The sequence below is a fragment of the Monopterus albus genome, unplaced genomic scaffold, assembly GCF_001952655.1.
Source record: "Monopterus albus unplaced genomic scaffold, M_albus_1.0 scaffold127.1, whole genome shotgun sequence".
NCBI classification, from domain to species: domain Eukaryota; kingdom Metazoa; phylum Chordata; class Actinopteri; order Synbranchiformes; family Synbranchidae; genus Monopterus; species Monopterus albus.
In genome coordinates this window covers 199,277-207,283 of record NW_018128007.1, presented here as the reverse complement: position 1 = coordinate 207,283, position 8,007 = coordinate 199,277, and the positions used below count along the sequence as shown (strand labels likewise).

Below are 8,007 nucleotides of genomic sequence, written 5' to 3'. Positions count from 1 at the left end.
CTCTTTCCCAGTTTCATTGTGTGGCTTATCAACTTTATACCCCTGTAGTTGCTACAACTCTGCACATCACCCTTGTTCTTAAAGATCGGCACTAGTAGACTTCTCCTTCATTCCTCAGGCATCTTCTCACTCTCTAAAATCCTGTTGAACAATCTAGATAGAAACGCCACTGCTGTCTCTCCTAGACACTTCCACACCTCTACAGGTATGTCATCTGGATCAATAGCCTTTCCACTCTTCATTCTCCTCAGAGCCTTCCTCACCTCATTTTTTCTAATTTTTGCTACTTCCTGCTCTACAATATTCACCTCTTCCCCCCCTTCTTTCCCTCTCATTTTCCTCATTAATCAGTTCCTCAAAATACTCCTTCCATCTTCTCTGCACACTCTCCTCACTTGTTGTCTCTCTGTCTTTAATCACCCTTATCTGTTGCACATCCTTCCCATCTCTATCTCTCTGTCTCGCTAATCTGTACAAGTCCTTCTGATTATGGGAGAAACTTGGTGACTGTGCATCGACCTGTCTGGGAAGGTAGAGTGGGGCCAAGGTCCGGAGGAAATAGGAAGTCCAAGCCAAAATGAGAGAATATCAAAAAATAACAAAAGCTGACTAGGAGAGACACATACGCGATGGGGACCAAGGTAAAAACACTAAAGCACTGGAATATTTCGAAGACAAAATAACAAACGAGAAGTATTGAGCAAAGAGATCAGGTGTAGGCTAGAAATGTGAACGAACTGGCAAGTGAGTGAGAGGTGAGCTGGGTATAAATAAGGGCAGACTATGGAGTGCAGCTGGTGTTAATCATGGGAGTGAGGGGCAGGTGTATGGAATCAGCAATCAGGGGCTAAGAGAGAAAGAGTGAGGAAGGTGAGAGAAGCCAGAGTGGCCGGGCAAACCTGACACCTCTAAAACATTCCTCACATGGCCCTCCTTCAGGATCACTCCTACCCCATTTCTCTTCCTGTTCACACCATAATAAAACAGTTTGTATCCCCCTCCAATGCTATGTGCTTTGCTACCCTTCCACCTGGTCTCCTGCACACACAGTATATCTACCTTCCTTCTCTCCATCATGTCTGCCAGCTCTCTACCTTTTCCTGTCATTGTGCCAACGTTAAGAGTCCCTATTCTCAGACCTATACTCCTGCCTTTCCTCTTCTCTCTCTGTCTATGAATCTTTCTACCTCCTCTCCTTCTTCGACCAACAGTAGTCCAATTTCCGCCAGCACCCTGTAGGTCAACAGTACTGGTGGCGGTCATTGTTAACCCGGGCCTCGACCGATCCAGTATGGAATTTGCACTGATGATTCGCATGTTTTTACACCGGAAGCCCTTCCTGACGCAACCCTCTCTATTTATCTGGCTTGGGACCAGCACAGAAGTCACTGGCTTGCAACCCCTGTGGCTAGATTTCATAATTTCTTTTAAATATGTAGCTTTATTTTGAAAATCTTGCCCCATTCAAATGAATGGGAAAATTCTACTTCAGTATACTTTCAGCTATTTCAGATATCAAAATGTTCAGCTATTCATGGACATTCATGCTTCTCTTCAGAATTTTTCTAAACTTCATACTTTTGAAATATTTAGCTTTATTTTGACAATCTTGCCCCCTTGAAATGAATGGGGGAAATTCTACTTCAGCACACTATCAGCTATTTCAGGTATCAACATGTTCAGCTTTTCATGGACATGTGTGCTTGTGTTTTTCTTGGTGTAAAATTTATACTTTTTGATATATTTAGCATGTTGCAGCAAATTTTGCCCCATTCAAATGAATGGTAAATATTTTATTCAGCATGCCTTCAGCTAAAAACACCTTTTCAATTGTTATCTATTCAGCAACTCTTTAGCTATTCATATTGTACACAGCTTTTTGATATCTTTTACAGTTTTTGCATAATTACTGTTTATATTTTATGCCTCATTTCAATAGCCACACCATAGTAGTCCTCAGGGTGTAGGACTACTCTTTCTTCGTCATACACACACACACAAAACCCTACTTGTTTTACCTACTTTGTGGGGGCTATTGGGAACATCTTCACAGCTTAATAGGTTCAGCATACTTTCAGCTACAAAAGCCATCCAGATGTCAAAATGTTCAGTTCTTCAAGGACATTCCTGTTTGTATTTTTCTTTTTTGTAACATTTATAGTTTTTACAATATTCATCTTTTTTCAGCAAATTTTGCCCCATTCAAATGAATGGGCACAACTTTCACAACTTAAGTTCAGCATACCTTCAGCTAATAACTGTTAACTATTCAGCAACTCTTCAGCTATTCATACTGTAAACTGCTTTTTCATATCTTTTATGGTTTACTGCATAATTGCTGTTTACATTTACTATGATGTCTAGTTTTCATCATGTCTGCATAGGAAACCTGAGACACATCATTTGGATTTGTGTGGTTTAACTGGTAGCCACAAGAAGGGCCTGCTTCATCACTGTGACATTCTCAAACGCCTTCTCATACACACCCGCACACAAACACCCGCACACACACACACACACACACTCTCACACACACACACACAAAACCCTACTTGTTTTACCTACTTTGTGGGGGCTATTGGGAACATCTTCACAGCTTAATAGGTTCAGCATACTTTCAGCTACAAAAGCCATCCAGATGTCAAAATGTTCAGTTCTTCAAGGACATTCCTGTTTGTATTTTTCTTTTTTGTAACATTTATAGTTTTTACAATATTCATCTTTTTTCAGCAAATTTTGCCCCATTCAAATGAATGGGCACAACTTTCACAACTTAAGTTCAGCATACCTTCAGCTAATAACTGTTAACTATTCAGCAAGTCTTCAGCTATTCATACTGTAAACTGCTTTTTCATATCTTTTATGGTTTACTGCATAATTGCTGTTTACATTTACTATGATGTCTAGTTTTCATCATGTCTGCATAGGAAACCTGAGACACATCATTTGGATTTGTGTGGTTTAACTGGTAGCCACAAGAAGGGCCTGCTTCATCACTGTGACATTCTCTTTTTACAATGTCAGCATACAATACCTTTGGTATAGGTGAAACTTTATGTTGACAACCCTGTTGTACACCTTCAGCTGTACACTGTAGGCACATTTACCTCTGTACAGCTCTGAGGACTTTCTGCTGGTTCACCTGTTGCTGTACGCTGAAGGCAATTCATCCTCTGCCAGCGGAGATTCACAGCTTCTGACTTTTTACTCTTCAGTGCCATTATGTTCAAAGATCAAAAATATTACAGTTTGTCTACAGCTATTTATTGTAGATTTAAATACAATCACACCTAAATTATGAATCACACAAAATCATAAATACATCAAACTGTTTGCTTTGTAAAACAAAGTTATTTCAATTTTGCCAGAAAAATTAAACTCCACAGAAAACAATTTAGTTGAAATATTTTCACCTACTCACAACAGTGATCACAACCAAACTTTATTATCTGTCCTTATCCTCAAATGTTTGGACTTACCAGCAGAACTACCAGCAACCAAAGGTTGCTTATAATGGTTGTATTTTCAATGTTATTTGTCTTTGGTTGAACCACGATCGCAGTCTAAAAAAGTTGGGTGACTGATCCTTTGCTATATACAGTATGGCCCAAGAATCTGGAATTCCCTTCCCTTAGAGGTGCGATCGAAGCCTTAGTCGTGTTTCTCTGGAAAGCAGTCCTCAAAGCAAGCGTGTAGATTGGTCAGATGCACAGTGATAGTTATTTTCAGGGCATTTTTGGCCACTGTATTTAGCTCTCCTGCTGCGTGGCAAGTGTTGGGAAACATGTCAAGTCTGTTTAATTTAGTCAGTGATTTATCCACAACCTCAACTTCTTTTTTGAAGGCAGTGACTTTGCCAGTCTGTTCAAAGATGTTGTGTCCCCTCCCCTGCATAGACACGTTTAAAGTGTTGAGGTGCTTGAACACATCGGCAAGATATGCCATGCGCACGAGCCAGAGTTCATCACTGAACATCTCAGTGTACGGGGAGTTATTGTGTGAGAGGAAGGCGGCTATTTCACGTTTAATCTCGTAAAAGTGTGACATTACCTTTCCCCTCGAAAGCCACCAAACCTCTGAACGACAGAATAACTGGACATGCGCTCATCCCAGGTCTTTGCACAGCTGTGTGAAAGAGCGGCTGTTCTTGGTGCTCCGTTTAATGTAGTTCACTATTTTTATGGCATCTTTCAGTGCTGTATCAAGCACTGGCACCATAGCCTTAGCCACAAGTGTTTCTCGGTGAAGAAAGTAGTGAGTCCACATCGCACTCTGCGCTCTCTCCAGGATTTTCTTCACAACTCCTGAGTTTTTTCCAGTCATGGAAGCTGCGCCATCAATTGTTACCCCCACACAATTGTCCCAACACAGTCCCACAGAGTCCAAAAACAAATCAATAGCAGTGAAAATGTGCTCTGCCTTTGTAGACGTGGGGAGGTCTTGGCTACATAGAAACTGCTCCTGTACAGTATGTCTCCATCCCACACGTGTCTCACGTAAACAAGCAAAATGGCATGATTAGCAATATCTGTTGACTCATCCATCTGCTATGCATAGTAAGTGCTGGCCAGAATCTGTGCTGAGGTCTGTTGTTTTATGTTGGCTGACATGTCTTCAATGCACCGCATTACGGTGTCATTAGATAGCGGTATGGTCTTCAACTTGTTCGCTGCTGACTGGCCTAATATCTCTCTGACCATATCCAGGGCCGCAGGTAAGATGAGCTCCTCTGCTATTGTATGTGGCTTCTTGATCTTTGCTATATGTTGAGCTACGAGGTATGAGGCCCGTAGTGCCTGCTCTGATTTGGAACATGAGGACAGCAGTCTCTTCTGGGTGGTCCTCATGTCCCGAAGTACTCTTTGAAAATATTCGACAGTTTTTTTTTAACTTGGACGGCTTCATACTTTCTTGTGCCAGTACTTCACTGCATATCACACATTGAGACTTATGTCCATTTTTATCATCTATGTAAGTAAATCCATACTTCACAAATCACAAAAAAATCACATTTTTGCTTCGCCATCTTCTTTACGAAGTGGACCTATCTTCAGTGAGTGTACAGTGTCAACCGCCAATCAAGGCATGTCATGGCAAGGTTAGGCCTCTGCATATCATGCACGCACGCATGCATTTCAAAACAAAAGCCCCACGTTAGATACGATCTAAGCATTTGAATCCATAACAATATATCGCTCTAAAAAAAAATTTTATTTTCTTTTACCATGTCTCTCGCTGCACTAGATTGTCAGCTGCACCCAATGCTCTGCAATGACTGTTTCATTGTCCGTTTTGTGGCCAACCTTTGTGACATGTGCACAATCATTCTATGCATATCATTCTTCAGCTATTTCAACAAAGAACTTCCGCCATTTCTTAACCTTCAGCTTTTTCAACAAATTACTTCAGCCATTTCTTTTCACCATTCAGCTGTTTCAGCAGTTGATTTCAGGCATTTTCAGGGCGATCCTCATAATGTTTCATTTCAATAGGCACACTGAAGTAGTCCTTAAGGTATAAGACTTTTCTCTCTCTCTCTTTCTCTCTCTCTCTCTCTCACACACACACACACAATCCTATTTGTTTGTCCTACTACATGGGGACGCCTCACACATATACCCATCCCTGTTTGTTTTTCCTACTACAAGCGGACTGCTCTCTCTCTCTCTCTCTCTCTCTCTCTCTCCTCTCTCACACGCACACACACACACACACACACACACACACACACACACACACACACACACACACACACATCTACTTGTTTATCCCACTACATGGGGACTGCACACACACACACACGTTTTTGTTTTCCATACTTTGTGAGGCCTGTTAACACACAACTTCAGCTTTTGATTTAATTTTACATGCAGTAATTATTCATCTTTTTCTTTTCATCTTTCATAGTTATTCAACAGTTTTTTCAACTTCCACAATTGTTCAGCACTGCATCTCATGCTTCAGCTGTTTCAAACTACTTCTGCCATTTCTTTCCAACCTTCAACTATTTCCACAAAGAACTTCAGTCATTTCCTTTTATCCTTCAGCTGTTTCAACAATTGATTTCAGGTATTTCAGGCCTTTTCAGGGCGATACATATGTATTACAGCATCCACACGCATTTTTGACAGGAAATGCATTTCTCTAGTTGTGTGGATGCCGTAGCATCCAAACTATGTTTTCCACTTATTGTGGGGATGCTACAGCATCCACACTATGTTTTCCTCTTATTGTATGGATGCTGAAAAAAAAAGTCTCCCTTAAAACAGTGCAAATGAAAGGCAGGTGGTGAAAACCTCATTTCAGCACCACGTCCTGTCCATTGTGCGGCTCCTTAAATAGCCAGCAATAGTGTATATTCACAGTGTGGGTTTTCAAGCAGAATGAGAACCAGAATTAGCCTATGAACTCTTTTCCAACCCCTAAGCTACTTTTAGGAACTTAACAATTAATGGTATTACTTGTTGCTTATGTATCTACTATCCATCTTTTTTTTTAATCATTCATTAGTACAATGAAATATAACAGTATGTAATGTCTCCTACTTGACATATTTTTTTTTAAACAAGATAGTTGTGATTTCATCCAGACAAAATGCAACAAAAACATTTGGTAGAAAGAAAGCAGAGACGACTGAGTCGTTACAACCCAGTATCAGTATTTTCTAAAGTTCATGCTTTTGAAATATTTAGCTTTATTTTGAAAATGTTCCACCATTCAAATGAATGGGGACATTCTACTTCAGCATACTTTTAGCTATTTCAGCTATCAAAATGTTCAGCTCTTCAAGGACATTCATGCTTCTCTTCAGAATTTTTGTAAACTTAATACTTTTGAAATATATAACTTTATTTTGAAAATCTTGTCCTATTCAAATGATGGAAAACTTCTACTACAGCATACTTTCAGCTATTTCAGCTATCAAAATATTCACTTCCTCAAGGACATTCATACTATTATTCAGAACTTATCTAATCTTCATACATTTAAAATATTTAGCTTTATTTTGAAAATCTTGCCCCATTCAAATAAATGTGAAAATTCTACTTCAGCATACTTTCAGCCATTAAAATGTTCAGCTCTTCAAGGTCATTCATACTACTTTTCAGAGGTTTTCTAAACTTCATATATTTTAAATATTTAGCTTTATTTTAAAAATCTTGCCCCATTCAAATGAATGGGAAAATTCTACTTCAGCAAACTTTCAGCTATTTCAGATATCAAAATGTTCAACTCTTCAAGGACATTCATGCTTCTCTTCATAAGTTTTGTAAACTTCATACTTTTAAAATATTTAGCTTTATTTTGAAAATCTTGCCCCATTCAAATGAATGGGAAATTCAAACTTCAGCATACTTTCAGCTAGCAAAATCATTCAGGTGTTAAATTGTTCAGCATTTTCAGAGTGATCTTTCAGCACTCAGCATCCATACGCATTTTCTTTAGAAAATGCAATTTTCTAGTTATGATTATTATTATTATTATTGTGTGGATGCGTAAGCATTATACACATATAATAGATGACAAGCTTAGAGAAAATTGTCTCGAATTCAGCTGTCAGTGTTATCGAGATGGGTTGAATGGTATTTGCGTAAGTCGCTCATTCCAGCGCAGCGTCTCATTGCTCCATTACAGTCAATACAGACGATCCTCTGAAGCAAAACATCGGCATATTTGTAAATCGCAACTGTTCCTTCATTTTGTTTAGTCTTGACATAATACAACAGTGCAATAGCACAACAAAGTGCTGTATATATTAATATTGGGTGTCACTTTGATAATCGCCGTCTCTCACTCTGTCGCTCCTGACTGACTTGCAGTCAAATAATACGCGCTGGAAGGAAAACGTCTTTGTAATTATAAAACGCCACGGTTCCTTCAATCTGTTTAATATCATGACATAATACAACAGTGTGCTAACACAACAGGGTGCTCTGTTTGTTTGAAACTGAATGCTGAAATGCACGTCGGTTTTCGCTGCCTGCTTGTCTCTGCAGACGCTGTCAA

General features: G+C 39.4%; 1 protein-coding gene across 1 annotated transcript in view; it reads left to right on the top strand.

Moving 5' to 3' along the window:
• LOC109967270 (NT-3 growth factor receptor-like) overlaps positions 1–8,007 on the top strand; it is a 410,435-nt gene that overhangs the window by 240,515 nt on the left and 161,913 nt on the right. The window lies entirely within an intron of this gene.